At 48.0% G+C, this 20,747-nt stretch overlaps 1 protein-coding gene across 1 annotated transcript in view; it reads left to right on the top strand.

The window, feature by feature from the left end:
• LOC8053276 (peripheral-type benzodiazepine receptor-associated protein 1) overlaps positions 1–20,747 on the top strand; it is a 196,290-nt gene that overhangs the window by 52,056 nt on the left and 123,487 nt on the right. The gene's annotated exons all lie outside the window — the stretch shown is intronic.

The following is a 20,747-nucleotide window of genomic DNA, read 5'->3' as shown; positions in this document are numbered from 1 at the left end:
CAATGAGTACCCTGACGGAACATATTAGAGAGTTTTAGTAGATCGTTCCGATACCTCCGATAGCCCCGATAACGATACTATGCATGCGCCAGGGAGGCGGTGGCGAAGTATCGGGATATCGTTATCGGAGTCATGGGAACGATCTACTAAAACTCTCTATTATCATTTTCGAAAGACGAGATTTGTTGTTTCCCTAAAAAAACACGGTGAAAGCCTGGAGTCATCGCACCTGTGCCCAAGCATGTCACGACGACGTGATTTTTCAATTCGCTTTTGAGTTGAGGATTAAAGCTAAGGAGGGAGCAGTTAAAAAGTCGTTTCATGGCCCCTCTAAGGCACGCGGCTATATTTACAAAAAGATCGTGTTTGTATCGAAGGTATTTGGATAGTCTAACGAGGTCCTCAGTCATGTGGACGTTCAGCGAGCGTAATTATTTACTGGTTTCAGGAACTAGTATCTTCCGCGAAAAAGAAGTCCTGAGTCAGGAAACTTTGGCTCGCAGATCTCCATAGCCAAACGTAGTCCTGGCGCTCGCCTTAACTGCGTCAAGTATAGGGCGCGACTGACCGGAATTTTTTTATGGTCCCTATTTCCCGAATGGGCGTCTCGCTTCCGCCCTTCTAAGCAGCACGCGGAAGCCTTTTAGACGAGGACCCACATTTGGGTAATATGACGCCCACAATGATGATTCCTTCCCGGTCGGGTCACATTATCGTGCGGTGTCTTATCGCCCACAGCCGGTAATAATTAGGCCGTACATTTTCCCGCGTTTATTTATGTCAAAAATCGGCGGATGTTTTTCGTTTTTCTTTTTTATTTCCAAAATGCCGGTGTATTTTGGTGAATTGTCTCGTGCAGACGCTTAAAACGGCTTTTATCGTTGGAGAAAATCGCGAATAGAAACGAAATATCAGGAGGAGAAACGGTTTAATATTTGTTTACATCTGACACACAATGTTCTTTCGACTTCATTATTGTAGTGTATGCATTCATACATTGCAAGGCTCGCCCCATCATGGTGTTCGTCATGTTTCTCTACGTGTTCTATCATCGCTGAACCAATCAAAAACAGAAAAGGCCCAGTGACTTGCACTTCTGGCGCTACTTGATTGGTCCCATTCCCTCGTGGCGTCGGCTGTGTCTGGACTTGAGTCGAAACGAAGTAGTGCTTTGCTCGCGCGTGCCTGCGTGTTCACACTCGTGTTAACAAGGGCAGAAAACTCGCGCTGAAGGTGCAGCTGCTAATCTCAGCTCAATGGTGAACGGACTGTATGCGGCGAGCAAGTCGTCTGCTGCTTGCGCAGGGATTCCGGTGGCGTCAGAAGGACGCCGAGTTCTGATTGGCTATGATTGGAAGGATAGTGGGGAGACCTAAACGCTAGACGCCTTGACGTCTACCCTCTATTTTTTCCCCCAATGATTTCCCCAATGAGCCAGTAACAGCTTGACGTTCTGACATCATTGCAACACCTGTGGAAGAAGCAGACGGACTTGCGCTCAGCATAGTTCTTATAACTGCCTGTCAAGCCATAAATTGGAAAGCAAAATGTATATTTGTCGTGTTACTTTTTTTTTTACGTGGCTATTTAGAACCGCAAAGTCTGCTCGGGACCGCGGGGAAAAGTTGCAGTGAGCTTATCGGTCTATTGAGCTTGTGGTGAGGTGCTCCGCGATTCTAACACCCTGGAAGCAGCGCCGTGTCCCCAAGCCATCAGCTCGAACTTTCAGACCCCTATGTCGAAGTGGGGTGTGATTGTCCGCTCGCAAATATTGCTAAAATATTTCCGAGTGTAGTATTTCAGCCACACTCGCGCTGCAGCTTCTTGTGCTTATCGCGCAGATTCCGCGATTGTTCGTATGATTATTAAAATTGTTCATGCACCCGCCGACAACGCAGTGATAGCCAGGCAACCGCACATTTTCTGAAATTGTAACACGGTGAAAATAAACATTCGGAACTGACTCACGCACGAGGTCCGTGTCTAAGCCTCGTCGCCCATACCCTTGGCGCTTGCATACCCTGTGTCGGTGGGCAGTCCAAAACTGCGCAGGGTCGAGGGTGCATCGGTTTGAGCGCTGGTATGAGGTTCTACAAGAAATGTCTATTGCTTGGGCTGCACAAGCCGTCTCCGCCTTGGCGAGGTCTCTTCGCAGTTGGTGCTATTTCGTTGGCGTGTCTGGCAGGCAACGTTACATTCCGTCCGAGGCATCCGAAGGAGTCCTTGATATTCATCATTGCCGTCCTCCAAGCTGATCCTCATACTCATACATATATATAGAGCTCAACCAAGAAGCATCTTTCTTTTAGCAAGAAGCAGTTCGCTGTCTTCTGCATCTATAATAGCGCTGCTTGTCAGAGCACGTCAGCGCACACCGTACCCTGTTGTCGAGAGTGTGACCGCTAAATGCGTCTGATAACACTGATATCGCTCTCGGCTCCTCGCCGTTCGTGTGAACGCTTGAATCGGTGAGAGATTCTCGCTGGTTCCGCCCATCACTCACGTCACGCACGTCCCTCCCCGAAGACCGTCTCTCGGGTGAATAGCATCCACATCGAGCCCCTCGCCCGAGAGACGTCTAGATGTTTATCGGATCAGAGCCAACTATGTAAGCTTATATACGAGGCTCTGGTCGGACAAACTGGCAGGTAGGTGTCTTAACTGTCGGCTGCGAGAGCATCATAGCTACGCGAACAAGACTGTCTCTGGCCATCTAGGGTTTCACTGCCGAGACTGTGGTTGTCAACCCCAGTCCACAAAACGCTCTGTTTTGCCGCGGAGTGGTTACCCTCTATAATTAGAGAAATTATTGCGGGAGAGAAAATCGCGTGACTCGATTACAAGTGCATCAGCGCCCCGCCCCTTCTGTTTCTTTATCCGCCATAGAAATTTACAACTTGGCCAATTAGTACAATACTATAAACGCAAATTTCTAGGGTGTTCATTTTTTTCTTCTTTGTGCCATGGTCCTGTTTCTCAAAAAGTAGCAGCAGAAGAAACGTGAGTTGTAAGTCAGCGCTCTGTTTGTCTTTCTATGTGTTCTCTCGTTTTGTCCTTGTTTGTAACGCGCTGTCGCTGCTAATATTGTCACGGGTGGTCACCAAAAAAAAAAAAAACACTTACAGCTAATCTGCTGCCGCCGAAGCGGAATCGGCCGCCGATTGGCAAGTGTGAACCAGACTTTACTCGGCAAGGTCGCGGGCGGCCTCTTATCTAGAGTGAGTCACCATATCGAAGATTCGGCGGAGAAGATTTGAGCCTAGCGCGCTCGGGCGAGAATGAACAAGCACTTTCTAGAACAACAAAAGCAGGGATAAACAATAGAAGTTATGTCCGCAGCAAGAATAAACGAGAACTTTCTACAAGTCCGTGACCCTGCGCGCGGCAATATGAACCCGAGATGCGTTGAGCGACGCTACGCGACCGACGCCATAACAATAGGTTGAACCGAGGAGGGCTTAGGAAGGAGGTTCTTTAGGAGACGGCATCCTGGTCCTGTTACGTCACGGCTCGTTTATCGAGTGAGTGGCAATAGCGGTATTTCCAGATGCGTTTTATGCGCGTTATTCTTCAAATCACGAGGGGGTCCTGGCACCTCCCACAAGGTTTCTATATGAAACTAGCAACTCCCATTATAGGCAGAAAAACTGACCTACAGAATCGTCCTCTGTTGGAAAAAAAAAACAGTTTCCCAGTTTTCTTCTCTCTGTTCTCTCTCACACTCTTCTCTCATCCTTTCCTGAAAGGAGCGGGTCTCTGAGCTGCTCTACGCAAAAAGAAGCAGTTTCCCCCTCTTTCTCGAATGAAAAGGAGAAATTGAGAGAGTGTTTCCTTCTTTCCGGCTGCGCCTCGGCCTTTAAGCCCGATGTACGCGGTTCGATCTTACTTGGGATTTCGCGGCTGCAATGTTAAGCACCGCAACATTCTCCTTTTTTTTGTGTGTGTCATACGAGCGACGTTGCAACTGCAAAATCGCAACTAAAATCGCGCCGTCTGAGTCAGGCATAATAGTTACTGACAAGGCAAGCAGGGCAGGGCGTCTTTTTGAGTGTCCGGCCTCCAGCAATCGCTCGCTGCTTTCCTCCTACCTTTACTGCGCGTGCACGCTCGAAGCTCATGCGAGACGCCGAAGCGCCATCGAGGGTTGGAAACTCCCGCTGAAGGTCGAATAGCCGAAAACTTCTCCATGCCGTTCTCATCTTGGCAGTGAGCATAGATGGCTCATAGCACCCCCGCACTGCATTGCAAGGTAAAACGGAGCATAGATTCGGCCGGCGTCATCCCCATCCCTCCCCACTTCCGTCTTCCATCATCAGCCGTCCCCATTTCCCCTTCTCCTCCCAACGCCTGGACGTGCGGCCTCCCCATTTCCGGCCGCTGCAGTGCTTCCTTCCTTTCTGCGCCCGTCCTTCTCCTGGCCCTTCCGCCGAAAGTGCCGCCCTTGTCTGCGAGCAAAAAGAAATGTGACTCCCCTCCCTCTCTCGCTCCTTCCCTCCCATCCCCACAAGGGACAGCTGTCTCGAGCTGCGCAAGTTCGACGGCCCGAAGGCGGGGAGGAGGCCCAGTTATGCTGATCTGATCGGGGCCCGACGAAGCGCGGCTGCGCTTCCGGCGTTTGGCGATGGAACGCGGTGTTGTTCCCCCGCTGCTGCGACAGCCAGCCTGTGCGACTCGCTCCTCCCTTCGCACGCGTGGCGCGAAAAACTCGTAACGAACCGAGCTGCTGCTGCCGTGTTGTCGGGGTCCGCGTGCCCGACGGGTTTGCGTTTTGTCGTTCGTTCGATTTGTTTCCCCTCTTGTTTGTGCCCGAGCCCCACTAGAACGACGAACACAGACAGCCGGCAAATGCCAGGCCTCGTACACGTACAGCATCCTCGCGAATTGTATCTTTGGCAGGCTTCAAATCATTCGTGCTTACGGGAGGTGCACTGATAGTCTGCAACCTTGGGTTGTTGTTTGTGTTTGAGACCTGTCGGTGACGGTTGTTTTTGTTTGTCACTCACAGAAAACTCGGGCATTATGCCGATAAACAACAACAAAAAAAAAATGACGGCATGTAATCAACACCACACCGCATGGTCGATTGTGAACGAGATGAGGAGGTAAACTAAAGCTGCTTTTTTCGTTCTTTTTTTTTTTCGACTGCTAATACGTTTAAGGCAGACGTATATTCCTTCTTATAAATGTCTACAACGCGGACAAAGCCACAGGCACGCGTACGCCTAGCTCAGCGTAATGCTATTTTCCCAAGAAAATTCGCGCATTGAAGACACATTCCAAACCCACGGGTTCGCGCCCATTTCAATAGACGGTTCTAGAATAAGGGGCTCCAACACTTTCGGTCCCCCGAGCAGTAGAAGGCTATGCACCTGGGCTAGTTGGTGATTCACAATTCAGAGAGTAAAATCGCTCAAAAAACAACGGACAAGTGAAAGAGACCAACACCACAGAGCGCTATTGGCAACTGAAGTTTACTCATGGAAAACCACATTCCTACACACCGTGAAATCAAGACATGTGATGACAGAAATGCGACGTCATCAAACCAATGCTTATTTATATTTTATTTACTTTTCAAAATATTTTGAAAACGCCACCCCAGAGCCAAACAGGGCTATCGATGGAGCGCTGACGCACTTGCCTTCAACGCACTGCGATATGAAGAACGCTTCGGATGGCTCCCTTGTCGTTTTGTTTCGGTTTCTTGTTAAGATGATGGTATTGTTAAACTTCGAGACACACCCACATTTGTTACAGTGTACTGCCAGATTTCTAGAGGGTGACGATCTTACTGGCATTACATGCTCCGTGAGCCTGTCATTTATAAAACGACCCGAATTGCCTATAAATACTCTGCCACATGATAAGGAATATTGTGGTAACTGTGGAGGTGCAGCGAAGGCATCGTATAAAGATTCCTTTGTCATGTGGCAGAGTATAGATAGGCCAATCGCGTCGTTATGTAAATGACAGGCTCAGGGAACATGCAGTCTCAGCGAGATCGTCACCCTCTGGATATCTGGCAGTAAACTGTAACAGATGTGGAAGTGTCTCGAAGTTTGACAACACCCTTTTCTTAGCCAGAACTGAAACCAAACTACAAGGCGAAGCGTTCTTCATATTGCAGTGCATTGAAGGCACGTCTGCCAGCGCTCGATCGGTAGCCCTGTTTGGCTCTGAGGTGGCCTTTATAAAATCTTTCGAAAAGTAAGTAGCAGATAGATCAGCATTGCTTTCATGATGTCGCATTCAGTAATCCCATGTCTTGATTTCACGGTGTATATATATATGTGTTTTTCCATTAGTAAACTTCAGTTGCAAATATCGCTCTCTGGTGTTGGTCTCTTTCACTTGTCCGTTTTTTTTTTTTGTTTTTTTTTTTCAGCGCTTTTACTTTTTGAATCCTCGAGCAGCTTCTGGCGTCGTACAGAGAAAGCGCACAATGTCTGCGTAATGCTACCCCCCCCCCCCCCTTTCCCCTCTCTAAACACTCTATTGTCAGCACTTGGAAATGTTTTTGATGTGCCTGTTTCGTTAGTTATGAACGGCGAGGGTTAATTCTGAACAGTATACACGTCCTTTTATGACTGGTTGGTGGCGCTAAAGCATACGAGAATAACAACAAGAAACAAACAAACCGATAACAACATGCATTTGACATGTCAGCGTGTGGTGGTTTGGTGTCGGTGAGAAGAGGACACCCATATTCATTCGCCTCGCCACCTTTTTTTCCCCCGCAGCACTTTCTCTATATCAATGTCTTCCCCCTTCCGCTTGGAGTACAGCATATAAGTATGTGAGCATTGTGTCGAGCGTGTATTTTCTTCGCCGCTCCTTTGTCCTCATCCTGGTTTGTGCTGCAGTCCTCCATAGCACTCGATCGGTGCGGAGCAATCCACGGGGAATACTAGCACCGGTGCAAGCAAATCGAGACCCACTTTTGTTGTTCCATTATCTGGGGCTTCGCGTCGACTGAACAGAAGCGGTTCGCGGAATGACGTTTCGTGTTTTCTTCAGGCGCCCGAAAATTCGATCGAACGGCAGGTTCTCGTATACGGCAAGCCAAGTCTGGAGCCGCAGAAAACAACAGCAACGACAATGGAGAATTCGTAAAAGGCGAAAGACAAACAATGCGCGGGCTCTCGATTTTATCTCGTCCTTCTGCGCCGCAACTACGATAATAGCTGGGCACCGAGAAGGATGGACCTCCACTTCCGTGTGTATTGCCTCCAGGTTTTCAATATATGCCGAGTCTTATTTGAGTAGTTGGAATTATCTTGAACACTGGTTACTCGAGGAATTTTATGATTACCATGTATTCGATTTTCAGTTTTTTGTCGATATACAGGAACGCTCGATGGAAAATTTATTTGTTTAATTTATCCTGCAGCGCCCAGGGAACATTATTCCGGAAAAGTGACGAGTGTAAAAATGTACGCAAATATGCGCACAATTATACCCAGAAATATGCGAAAAAATATGCGCAGAAATATAGAGGAATATGCACTGAAATATAACCGGAAATACACTATACTCAAGCCTGATAAGCACCTCCCAAAAAGTGTTTCTAGTCTTTTTTTTTTTTTTTTTTTTACATATTTCTTTGTGCAAAGAACGTGCACATTTCAGTTTGTCTATATCTTTTACCTCACTGAATGGAAGGCTACAAGCGCGTTTGTGCATTAGTAGTGCCTACACATGTCTATCGAAGTAAAAGTGTAAACAAATTTGGGGAGAAGAATTCAACTTGTTTGGGTTATTTTGAATTTTTTATTTCCTATTTTTTACCCGTGTGTGTATTTGTTTACCTGCGAAAACAGAACTACGATTAAGAATTATATTTACTCCAGGTGCAGTAAATAGGGCTCCCTTCCAGATCGGGTCGGTTTGATCAATCGGCATTAGGACCCCTGACTTTCGACAGGTAACTTTTGCTTTATAAGAATGGTGGGTGAAAACTGAATCCTTTGTAGGCGTATACGTTATACCCCATTCACAAGGTCCCTTTAACTAAGGTACCTTTATGGCCAGAGGCGAATCAGTTCGTGACCCACCGCGCGTGCGCATGTGGTCACGACCCAAGAGCGCGGGCTGATTCGCCAATTCCAAAAGGACCTATGTTAAGGATACCTTTATGCTGGCCGTGTAAAGAAAATATCAAACACCCCCCTCCCCTCAAAAAAAAAAAAAAATTGGTCTTTGTGTATGTTTATACAGCCTCAAACTTGGCCTGTCTCCACGGGCGACGAGTCTCCCAGCTGTTGATGAGTTATGTAGCGAGTGCAGTAAAACCGCTAGCCTGGGGTCTTTAACGTGCATCGCGCAGTAGTGATGCACGACCGCACGCCGGTACGATGCTCATCCAGAATGAAACGGGCAGAGGTGGGGATTGAACCCAGGATCCCTGGGTCCTGCAGCGCGAGCTTTCGCTCCACGTGCTCCGAGCTAGTGTGCGCTAGCCTATTTGCCTCAACAGCACATGTTGACTACTAAAGTATCTCCCTTTGTGAAAGTAATACCCCTGTCAGACGGGCTAGTTTAGTGTCACTACAAGCGAGTGCACTTCGCCCTTAATGTCATTTCTGTAGTGTGCCACACGGCTCCTTCCTGAGGAACACACTTGGCTTGTAGTGAGTTTGACGAACTCACTTCGCTCGATCGAATGCGTGGCATAGATAGGAGTGTTTCAACAGTAAAACATAACAACACGGAAACCAAAAGCGTGGCGTAAGTTTTATTTTATAAAGAAAAAGAAATTCGTGAAAGAGACGACATGTAGAAGAGTGGCATTGCAAAAAAAAATAGCGGGGTGGACTTGGAGTTTCGGCTGATCTGAATCAAGATTAGCGCAGCGGTGAATTGATAAAAGACGACGACAAAGTCAGTCATTCATGGCTATCTTCGTTAGCAGAGAATGATAGAGCCTACTTTTGTTTCAACCTGTAACTATTCGAGACAAATAACACGATAATTATGATCTGAATAGGCAGTGTCAGGGCCTCCTCGTAGACTTCCGTGGAACGAAGCGGAACGCCAAAGTTGGATATGCTCCGTTTATTATCTTGGCTTGCAATGTTCGATCAGAATCATCCAATTGGCGTAAAAATCTTTCATTAATTTAATGTTGTTTTAGAGCACAGCTCTTAGGAACCCGTTGCTGAGTTGAGCGGCGTCGGCGTAACCGCGCGTTGCATTAAGGGCTGTTTCCCAAAATGACGTCACACGTGACGTCACGTGTGTCATCACGTGTGACGTCACGAGGGTAAAATTTGCCGCTAATTTTCGCGGTAAAAGTTTTTGCTAAGTTTCGCGAAAAATTTTTCCGCTAAATGTAGAGGACAATTTTATCCGTGTGACGTCACGTGACGTCACACTTAAAATTTCAGATGACGTGTCATGTGACGTCACACGTCAATTCAGCGGGAAAATTTCCCGGCTAAATTTAGCGGGAAATTTAGCGAAATGTTTACTCTAAGTGGGATGGGAACAGGAGAGAAGGATGGGAGGGTACGGAGGGGAGCAGCTGGCATACTTTCTCCTTCGTACCCTTCCTCCCTCCTCCTCAAGAGCTAAGCTCCAGTTCGGCATTACAAAGAATTGTAAACGTATAATTTTTTTAATGTGTCTTTATTAAGGGGTATCGGTGGCCGAGTGGGCTAGCGCCCACCAGATCGGAGTACGTGGAGAGAAAGCTCGCGCTGGAGAACCCACTGATCCTGAGCTCAATCCCCAGCCCTGCCCGAAGAACACACTTCCAATGAAGTGAGTTCGGGGAGCACACTACGCTCGCTCCGGTAGACCAAGTGTGTAATCTCGACAGCACTGTTCAAGGAGTAAAAATAATAGAAGACATTAAGGCTGCGGTCCCACGGCAGCCATCTTGAACAAGGCGTTATTATTTTGATAGAAGTAATATTAGATGCGCACTTGTTTTCTGTTGGCAGGAAAGTAGTGTATTGTAGAAAAACAAGCGACTAATCTAGTTTCCAGCCTTGGCCCCTGTGCGACGGCCAGCGGCGGCCAGGAGGCACCTGCAAGACTCCACCAGGAATCTGAAGGTGGCAGAAGAGACTCAAAAGGCTCAAACGGCTCTGAAAAGGCTTGCTTAAAATGAAATTCGCCCAAATGGGGCAAGGTGTCTTCGAACCACCGTTCGTTCCTCTGGAAAGTCCACCGTTCTCGACTAATCACGGGTAGGTTGTCGGTCATGAGAGCGGCTGTGGTGAAGGCATTGGCCGGCAGCTGCTGATCGATGTCACTCGAAATTCTCGCCTGTGCGTCGGAATCCAGGTCGAGCTGCATCTCATCTGAAAGGCGTTGGGCTCTCACGGAGAAAAGTATCCCAACCAACCACGCGCTTCCACTGTCCAACATCGCGGATATCGCCCTCCAGCTCGTCCTCCACACGCTCCATGATGTTGGCGAGTGGCCGAGTGGGCTCGCGCACACCAGCTCGGAGCACGCGGAGCGAAAGCTCGCGCTGCAGAACCCAGGGATCCTGGGTTCAATTCCTATAGACGCTTTACACACGCGTCAGATTACAGCCGCCATTGCTGACCTTCTTTTGTCTTATGAAGATACCGAGCCACTGAAACGGGTGTTGACGAACCTCCAGAAAGGCCAATGCTGGGTAGAAGGACGCAGTAAAATTTAAGATGGCAATAACCTGGCTTGCTATGGTAAGGGTGAAGTGAAGAAAATTCAGTAAGAGGAAACAAAAACTGAAGGTCAGTTATGGCGGCGCCCATGCACAGCTGCTGCAAAGCGTCTACACTTCTGCTCGTTTCGATCTATAGTACTGGAGTGCGGGTATGTATCACTGGCTTGTAATGGCTGATCGTAATGATCAAATTGGATTTAAATTTAGATTAAAGCTCGTGCCTTAGCGGAACAATCTGTGGTAACGTGTTTCTAATAAAACGACGAAGTTATTTATGAAAAAATGCGTATGCACTGTAATATTTTGCGTGACCTTTACTTACCCATCCCATCGTTATTGCCATCATTTTGGAGTGACATTAAGTTTTCCCGTGTAGCACCAACACACTTAGAGTGAGTTTCGACGGGCTGAAGTCCACTCGGTTGTAGTGACACTAAACTAGCCCGTCTGACGGGGGTATTACTTAAGCGTGCACATAATAGGCACTTTTTGCGGAAATTTAATCACCGCGTACAAAAAAAAAAAAAAAAAAAAAAAACCGTGCGTCTACTTTCTTGCACAACACCTCGGAGAGCCAGTTACCGCTACTTACGGAGGCAGCTCAGCGAATGACGATGCCGAAACATATGTTTAGACAGAAAAACGCAGTCTGAGTTGTGACACTAAGCAATGCAAAACGTCACGCATGCATTGGTTAATGTCACAACTAAGACTCCATTTTTTCCTCTTAACATTTATTTAGGAATCGTCATTCGCTAAGCTGCCTCCGTAACTTGCGGTGATTGGCTCTCCGAGTGTTGTGTGGAAAAGTAGACGCACGTTCTTCTTTTTGGAGTGTAAGCGAAAGTCTACTCTGCCGCAACAGACGAAAGCATTTGTGGCCAGAAAAAGGGGCTTTGCTGGGTCGTTTGTTCCATTATTGTTGTTGTTGTCGTTGTTATTGTTTCTGTTGCTTCTGCTGTTTGTTTTGCTTATTGTCGTCGCATTGGTGTTGCGTTGTTGTTCTAGCAGGCACGACGTTCCTTATGCCTCTACTTTCATCCTCCGACCACAAATAGATTGATCCGTTTCTTGTTATGGGGCGGCGCGTGCCCTGGCTCTTGGGAATTCGCCGTGGGCAGTCGAGCGGGCCTTGGCAGAGCACGAAATATTTGGGCTTCAAAGGACGTATGGAAATACGGCAGACATTTTGGGAGGACGAGGACGACGACAAATGAGAAATAAGGCTCTAGCTTTTTTTGTTGTTTCTTTGTTTGTGTGTGTTTTCTCGCGTGGCGCCTTCCGGGTTCGGCTACACGACAAAGCGAGTCGGCGGTCGCCGCTGAGTCGACACTACACTGCCGGACCATTTATATGTGGTTGGTTGCGAAACGGGCCGGCAATGTGCGGCGTTCGAAAAAACAGTATAATGGAAGGCTGGTTAGGGTTTCTTTTTTAGTATCCTCATTTGTGATCTTTTACGAGGGCTCTATAGCCCCTGACAACTTAAGAAACGCAGGGTGTGGCGAGCATAGAGTTATTATAATGTACGCAAGAGGTTCAACTGGCGGTATACACTCTAGAAAAAGCTCGTGCGTCTACTTTCCCCACACAACAATCGGAGAGCCAACCACCGCAACTTACGGAGGCATCTCAACGAATGAAGATGCCGAAACATATGTTTAGACCAAAGAAAACGCGCTCTTAGTTAAGCAATGCAAGCGTGACGTTGTGCATTGCTTAATGTCACAACTAAGACTGCGCTTTTTGGTCTGTACATATATTTCGGCATCGTCATTCGCTGAGCTGCCTCCGTAAGTTGCGGTGATTGGGTATTCGAGTGTTGTGTGGTAAAGTAGACGCACGGGCGTTTTTTACAGTGTGGTTATGGCAACGACACACAGCTGCCTGAAAGCGTTTATTAGCGGCGAGATGTTTTGGTGGCGTCCCCGTATGGTTCCCTCTCGTGACTTCATTATTACGCGAACAACAAGTAGGATGGTGTTTGTAATGAACACGGTGGAAGCTTGAAATCGTAGCGCTCTGAAACCAACGCTGCCAACGTCGTCAAAATTGAAGTTCTTACATTTTTCTTATTTCTGTCGGTGAGAAATCATTTGCCGACGATACAGCATTCGCCCAAGGTGTTCCACATGCAGCGATTTTGGCCCTAAAGCGGCGCGATTTCTGCCGTCGCGGCGCTCGTGCCGCTCAACCGCTGGTGCTGGCCAGAGCGCCGCGACGGCAGAAATCGCTCCACTCTAGGGCCAAAAACGCTGCATGTGAACCAAGCCCGACCACAGAAACGCTTTTGATCGCGCACGTCGCCAATAGACCTTTTCAAATAGGGGCTCCTGGCCGGTTTTATTTTCAGTGTTCTTACGTACGGCGGGTGCTTGCTTTCCGAAGCGACGCATATGCGCGGGCTGGGCTCAGGAGATCGCATGCTCAGTACTAGCTGGGCTGAGGACTCGTAAATATTGAAATGGTGTAAAACAGTGGTCCACAAATGGGGGTCCGCGGACCCTTTGGGGTCCGTGAAGGCATTCCAGGGGTTCGCGAAGCCCTGCCTCATTAGTCAAGCCCGGCAATAAAAGTCGGTTTCTTGCAGATCGAGGAGAAATGCTTCAATTTTCGGGCGAGTGTTCTTGTGTGTACGTCAATAAGAGAAGTCTACTTCACACTAGCCATTAGCTATATCCATATTTTGTATCAATATCATATTTAACCTATACATTTTCTGTCCCCTCCCCACGAACGGGTTCCTCCATCATCTCCGTTGATCCACAAGGGGTCCGCGAAACATTGATGGTTGAGAACCACTGATGTATAAAATCACTTCGATTTTGCAAGAGCTCTGTGGTGACGCACGCACCGACCTACAGCGACTCCCTAGAGAACATTTCTCCGCTCGAATCATTACGATACCCGATTCAAGTGCCGCGTCATCGGCGGAACCATTGCACCGCACGCTTGCATATATTCTGCGCAATATCCAGATTGCATAACCTTGGATAGTAACTTCATTACTCACCATCGCACCGGGGATACTGCTCTCTTGTCTGGTCGTCGTATTTCCTCGCCATTTTACCAGTTCACGCCACCGCGATGTGACCCTATAGACGCTTTGCAGCAACTGTGCATGGGCGCCGCCATAACTGACCTTCAGTTTTTGTTTCCTCTTATTGAATTTTCTTCACTTCATCATTACCATAGCAGGCCAGGTTACGGCCATCTTAAATTCTATTGCGTCCTTCTACCCAGCAATGGCCTTTCTGGAGGCTCGTTAACAGCCGTTTCAGTGGCTCGGTATTTCCATAAGACAAAAGTAGGTCAGCAATGGCGTCTGTAATCTGGCGCGTGTGTAAAGCGTCTATAGCACGAAGGTATTAGAGAATAGGGCGCAAGATCAACAGGGAGACAACACGGAGACACTGCATAACAGAGCGCCACCAGGATACGAAGACTGCTCCTCGTCTTCGGACCTATTTTAAATAAATAAAAAGTTAGTGTTTTACCGACCGTTCCAGAGCATTTTTACTTTCGAGCCTGAAACAACCCAAGACGCTGCAGGTCTATTGGCGTAGCCGCTTCGAGATGGCTCCAACTTTTGAAAACGGTCTACTATACAAACTTTTCGTTGTTTTCTCGCGACCCTGTCACCCCTTGTATTTTCTAGAAACGTGGTCGTTTCTTTTCTTAGCCGTATAAATCCTGCGCGTTCCTATATTATTGCCTTCGTGGAAAGGTTGGCAACACGTGGGTCTGCCACGTGGCGGAACCGGGGTTCGAATCCCACTCAGCCTGGTTCTTTTATCAGTGGGGACATTTAGCGAACCGTTACCGTGTTCCGCGTACCGAACTACTAGAGCCTTTGAAGCAGGCTTTTAAGCGTGCGCCCGGGGGATACCGTGCCCGCGGGGCGTGCGCTTAAAAGCATGCTTTAATGGCTCCGGTAGTGGGGTACGCGGGACACGGTAACGGTTTGCTAAAAGTCCCTGACGCTCTCGTGGACAGTTCCAGCTCACTCTCGGCTGTCATTGTGTGTTCTTGTGCAGAACATTCCTTAATGTTCCGCGCGTATTGGAGCAGCAGCGAAGTGGCTGATTCGGAAGAGTCGACGTTCCGTCGCTGACGTGAGATGCGCAGTATTTTTCTCTTTTGTTTCTAGGCACAAGTTGGACTTAATAAAATTCTTTATTTGCGACTGTTTTACAGGAATTCGCTCTTAAACTGCGTTAATGAGCACGGGCACAATAGTACACTGCATATCTTGTCGTTTGTCGTTGCAATCCTCCACCATTTTCGGAACAGCGCGATCAGTGTTCTAGGTGTCTTTTTTTGTTATTGCTGCTGGCGTGCTTCGATGCTTTGCTTTTCCTGTCGTTTTGTTTCCGAACGGAAGCGTCCTATATAGAATCGTTGCCTTTCCGTGCGTGGTTATGTGGAAAGAATAATGAACGTTAGCGGGAAATGTGACAGTCATTAGTCAGCACAACGAGTTCGGTGCTGTTGGCACTTCGCGAAACGCAGAAAACTCTTGAGGCAGTTAATAATCCGGTCTCCTTGCATAAAACGCTTCTCGTATTTTTGCAGGTGCAGGATGACTTAGATGATCCCTCGGTGCGCGAAGGAGCTTTCGAGCATCATTGTTTTTTCTCCCCGATACATTCTAAACAACCACAAAAAATTACAGGAGAACACTTAAGACTGCTTACGTTTAGGAACACGAAACCGCATTCCGACAAGCAGCGGGTCCCGCTGTCCGCGGCGCGGAGGACAGCACGCAGCGCGCCCCGTTCGCCTGCGGCACGTCATGGCTGAAAGCGGAGTTTAGAACACGTGAGGAGCGGGAATTTCCCGCGCCTCCAATATGTTGGTTAATACGGTATACCTCCGTGCCCGTATACGCTGCAGTGGCTGAGATACGCCCATTTGTCGTGGAAGCTGTGCTTGCGCATTAAGTTGTTTGATTATTTTGGTTCTAGATAGCTCGTGTCGTGCCACGTGCCATGTCAACGTACAACGCTCGGGTTTCAGCGGGTAATAGTTGGGCTCAAGCGGTGTTCTCCCATTTTTTTTTTATTCACCAAGTTTCATACCTGCGGCGATAAGGTGGCGTAAGCGAGCTTCCAGAGGATTGACCTTCTTCGGCCAAACGATGGAAGGACTGCGCGATGCTTATGAACGTTGATAAACGCAGAAGCTCTAGTTCGCGCCTTAGCGTAGGCTACGTTCAGAGGTACCTGGGCAACACGATTATTCGACAGTAACGACAGAGTCACGGGACCAACTGTTCGATGGCGCCGACCGCCGACAACATGTAACCACGTAAGCCGCAAGGGTACGAGCAGAAATCGTGAAATGACTCGTTTTGTTCAGTTTAGTGTTTTCCCGTGAGGTGCCGTCCGTTTTGCTGGAGTCGCGTATGCCTTCCATTCCGCATTTTCTGTTACATCTTCGGAGCAAGCGTTCAGAATGCGAAAGCATATTTCTTTTTGCACGGTTCTCTTTTTTAAAGGACCACGACTCGAATGTTGGGCTAGGATGAATGATTTCATATTGGGATTATATTAATCGCATATCGTTTAGTGAGCCAAAAGAAAACTACAGGGTAAGGAGACGCCAGGCTCTTTAAATCGACTGGACAATTCGGTTTCTTAACCTATCACGCTACGACTTTGTGCAGCGTTGCCCACAGATGATGCTTTTTTTTTTTTTTTTTTGTAAAATTTGCGAAGAGCGAACTTACCTAAGGAAAAAATAAAGAAAGAAAAAGGCTTAGCTCCTATGGAAACGCAGCGACGCTATTGGTCTGCAAACAACACGGCGCCGTTCCGCACGGGAGACAAGAGATGGCGCAACGAACGCCGCCAACGAACGAGCATACGGCACCGAGAGCAGGCCTTTTTAGCAGACGATCTTTTCGACTCAAAAGCGGCGCGCGTTCCGCAGGCGGCGACAGTCGCAGAAACAAAAAAGACAGGCGCGGTAACTGCAAGGAACTACAGTTCCTTGTCTGCAAAAGGGCCGGCTCTCGGCGTCGTCTGCTCGTTCGTTGGCGGCAGTTGGCGTCGCGACCGCTTGCGCCATCTCTTGTCTCCCGTGCGAAACGGCGCCGTGTTGTTTGCAGACCGGTGGCGTCGCTGCGTTTCCATAGGAGCTAAGCCTTTTTCTTTCTTTACTTTTTCCTCAGGTAAGTTCGCTCTTCACAAATTTTACAAAAAAAAAAAAAAATGCACCATCTGTGGGCAACCCTGGACAAAGTCGTAGCGCGATAGTTTAAGAAACCGAATTTTCCGGTCGATTTAAAGAGCCTGGCGTCTCCTTGTTTCACCCTGTAGTACACGAGGGGAGAAAGTAAAAAAAAAAAACTTATTTTTGGGTACGAAACTATGATCATATAGTGGAATATTTCATACCTCCTTTCTTTCGAAAACAAACTTACCGTCTTTTCACTGGGATGCATCCGCGGTGCGCAAGCACGTCAGCCGAACCAAGTTCACGTACTGGACACGAGCTTTGCTTTACTTGGATGTATGCGCTCGTCAACAATCAATCCGTCAACGAATATTTGGATTCACGTTCGTGGCCAATTAGTGCCGTGACGGCGCCTACCATCGTGTGCAAATGAAAAGTTCTATGATCTGCTTAAAAATCACGGTGCAAGTTCGGAGTCATCGCACCCCGTGCCCAAGCACGCCACGACCACGTGATCTCTGATTTCACCTTTGAGTTGAGAATTAGAGCTAGGGAACAAGAAGTCGAAAAATCATTTCATGATCCCTTTAATGTTGCCATAGGTAGGTCTGTTATTTGCACTCCATTCCTTTTAGAGCGCAGCTTTTAGGCGCCCGTTTCTGGCTTGAGCGGCGTCGCCGTCGCCGTCGGCGTAACCGCGCGGTGAATTATGGGTAAATTTCCCCCTAAATTCAGCAGAAAAATTTCGCCGCTCAACCTAGCGGAAAACTTTCTCTGGCGGTCGCGTGACCCCCCATGCGGACCCTCCTCCCCTGAGGTCACGTGACCCCACAAAGGTAACGTGACTCCCCCCAGCCGAGAACACGCGGCCCTCAGTACCCTTCCCTCCTCCTCCTCAAGAGCTGCGCTCTAATTCGGCGTTACAGGGAGTTGTAAACGGCTTTGACTTTCTCTTCTGCCTGTGCATTGCTGTGGTGCACAAAAAGTGAAGGCAGTCGCGTCGAAATCAACACGTAATCAGATGCCGATGCATGTCAAGCATCCTTTTTCTTTCCACACAGTTTGTATACGAAGCATCGCATATTCCGGCATCGCGAAATACTCACTTAGCATTTCACGCGGGTCACGCTCGACCGGATGACAGTAATTATGCACATAGGGGCCGAAAGCACGACGCCATCTGAGACGCGAGTCATTCGAAAACGTCTCTGGAACTGCGAAGGCATAAATACACGTTATTACGAACGTATAAATACACGTTATACACGCACAAGCCTGTCTATACGGGAGCGAACTCGTTCCACGCGCTTAATGATGGTCGTTCGTAGCGCCGGCTAAGCAATTCATCGTAACCAATAATAACAACGGGACTAACAACGCTCAAATTCGCCTGTATAACGGGTGCGCTTTCACAGACGATGCGAGTGATATGAGATGGGGGAGAGCAGTGAGCACCGTTAATCCTGTCGGGCGAGCGTCCCTAGAGCACCCCCCTGCGATGGACGGCGTTGTTGGACTCCTCCTCCCCGCTGCGCGCTGATTAGGCCTCGGGGGAGAGCGAATCGCCTGGTTGCACCCTCTAATTATTCGCGGCAGCGTCTCCCCTCACCCGAAAGCTGACAGTGTGCTGGGGGCTACGCACTCGTCGGACCAATGAAACGCCTCCCTGGCGTCACCTGACCGCGCTCTCTGGGCCTGGGTAGGGGGCGGGGAGCGTGATCACGTGGCGAACTGCATTAGACGGGTTCCAAAGAGCGCGTAGTTTGCAAGCACTCTCGGCGTAGGGTTGAACGGACTGTAACGGGTAGCGGAAATTGGGGAAAAATACGAATGACGAACAACGCCGCGTGACACCAGCGAGCTTCGCGATCTCTCATTTGCGCGCGCGCGCTCCCCTTGTGCGATTCCGATATTTGTTGCAACGCGGTGAAGGCTTGTTGGGTTGGTAGAGCCAATGTGCCGTTCGGAATCGGGGAGAGGGAAGAGGAGGATCCTGCCGCCGGGTACTTAATGAGAACGGCTTAATTTGGAGCGGTACAGTGCCGAGGGCGCTAATTGTCCTTCGCTCGAAAAGTCTTTTTGTCGTAAAATTATCTTCTATTTGCTCTGTTTTTTTTTCTTTTTTTTGCTGCGTTGCATGAAAGGTTTAGTTCACTGATGTTATATTTTTGTGTGTGTTTGGTGTTCGTCGGGGTAGACAAAGGAATGGTGCTTTGTTGCTTTCTTCCCATCTTCGTGTGGAAGTGAGGGGACTTTGTGTGTGCGTGGCGCCTTTTATTCTACTTAAGTGTCAATTAGAAGTCTGCGGGAGTGTTCGAAACACGAAGCATTAGCGTTTTGGTGTTGAGTCCAGCTTAAAGTTCTGGTTTCGCTTCATTTGCGCTGAGCACGAAGCTGAGGTTATGCTAATGAAGGTACTAAAAAAAGAAAAAAAAAAAAGAAACGTTTCAGCAATGAATGTCTGCACTCCGCTGGGAATGTAGGCACGGGTTTGTTGTTTGCGCATTTAATTCGAATGTTAATACCCCGAGAAAAAAAAACGCCTTTTTGTTTTTTCTTTTGTTGCTGTTTTGGATGTTTTGTACTAGCCATAAAATAAGTCAATTGAACTCTCCGCACACTCGCTACCCGTTTTGATATGCAGGTTGTAGTTAGCAGTTAGCCCACGTGTGGGCGGTTATGCGGGCGCATGATCGGTTAGTTGCGCGACTGAAAGCCTCACTCTGATCAAGAAACCTGGAACCAAATCAGACGTTCTTGACGCTCGACTGATTCTCCTGCCTCGTGGAGTCGGGATTTCAATGATTGCTAGAAGAGCAAACAGTATCTCGCAGGTTTGTCCTTTGTCGTCGTTGATCACTAGCGGATATTTATCGACTACTTTATTCAAGTAATGTGTACATTAATACCCAAACACGTTTGTTAATACAATTGTGACATTTTCTAAGACGCTAACAGTTGAAAAGTCAGAAGGTTTATTCAGCATTGCGCGGCATGTCAAATAGTTTTATTTTTATTTTGATCTTTAGTGAATTTTTAACAGGAAAAAAAAAACAATTTTCATCGCAGTTTGGGTTTCTAAACACATTCATATATCTTTAAATAATCCATCTTCTTTTTTTACTTCTTGAATTCCCCCGTGCCCCTTCCCCCACGCAGAGTACAGAACCAGCCCTCCATGTTAGCCTAGACTCTCTGTCTATCTTTCTGTTTTACCCCTTTCCTTATTAAGGCCAAAGCCTTACTTGTCCCATTGGGCGAAAAATCGGAGTAAATGGTCAATAAAAGGCGATTGCGCGGCATGCTGCGCTCAATGGCGCATGCCATTGAGCGGCGGCCTGACGACGGGCGCGCGTCAGCCCATCGCAAGCGGAGGCGCCGACAGCGGAGGCACCGCCGACGCCTCCGCTGCATTCTGTGCTCCAGAGTTTTCCGCTCAGAAAAGAGGCCTGGCACGAACTTTGATCACAATTTTTAGTATGGAAATAACCGTCGCACGAGCATACTTTTTCGTTTTCTGAGATGCTAGGATCTTGCAGAATGAGTTATCATCAAGAACAGACGATCTCAGAAGCGTCTTTAGTGCACCTATAAGTGTACTCGTGTATTCTTTTTTTATTATTACTAAAATATACATTATTTTGTGATGGCCAGAAAATCTAATATTGCCACGCGCGTCGCCGAGCGGGCGCGTACGTCGCCAAATAGATACCGCAAAAAAAAAATACAAAAAAAACGAATGGTTATCGCGTTTGACTATCGCGCGGAAGGTCTGGGTTCGATTCCTGGGAGTGGAATGTTCTTTTGTCTATTCTTTCAACTTGGCGTTCTCGTGAGTTCGAGAAGCCTTTTGTCTGATCCGAGTTCCGAAATGTTCTACGCGCCGAACGTTCTAGGCCGAATATTC

Source organism: Ixodes scapularis, unplaced genomic scaffold (assembly GCF_016920785.2).
Source record: "Ixodes scapularis isolate PalLabHiFi unplaced genomic scaffold, ASM1692078v2 PGA_scaffold1__304_contigs__length_218370807, whole genome shotgun sequence".
NCBI classification, from domain to species: domain Eukaryota; kingdom Metazoa; phylum Arthropoda; class Arachnida; order Ixodida; family Ixodidae; genus Ixodes; species Ixodes scapularis.
Note: the sequence above shows the minus strand (reverse complement) of the source record. Positions and strands in the feature narration are given on the sequence as shown.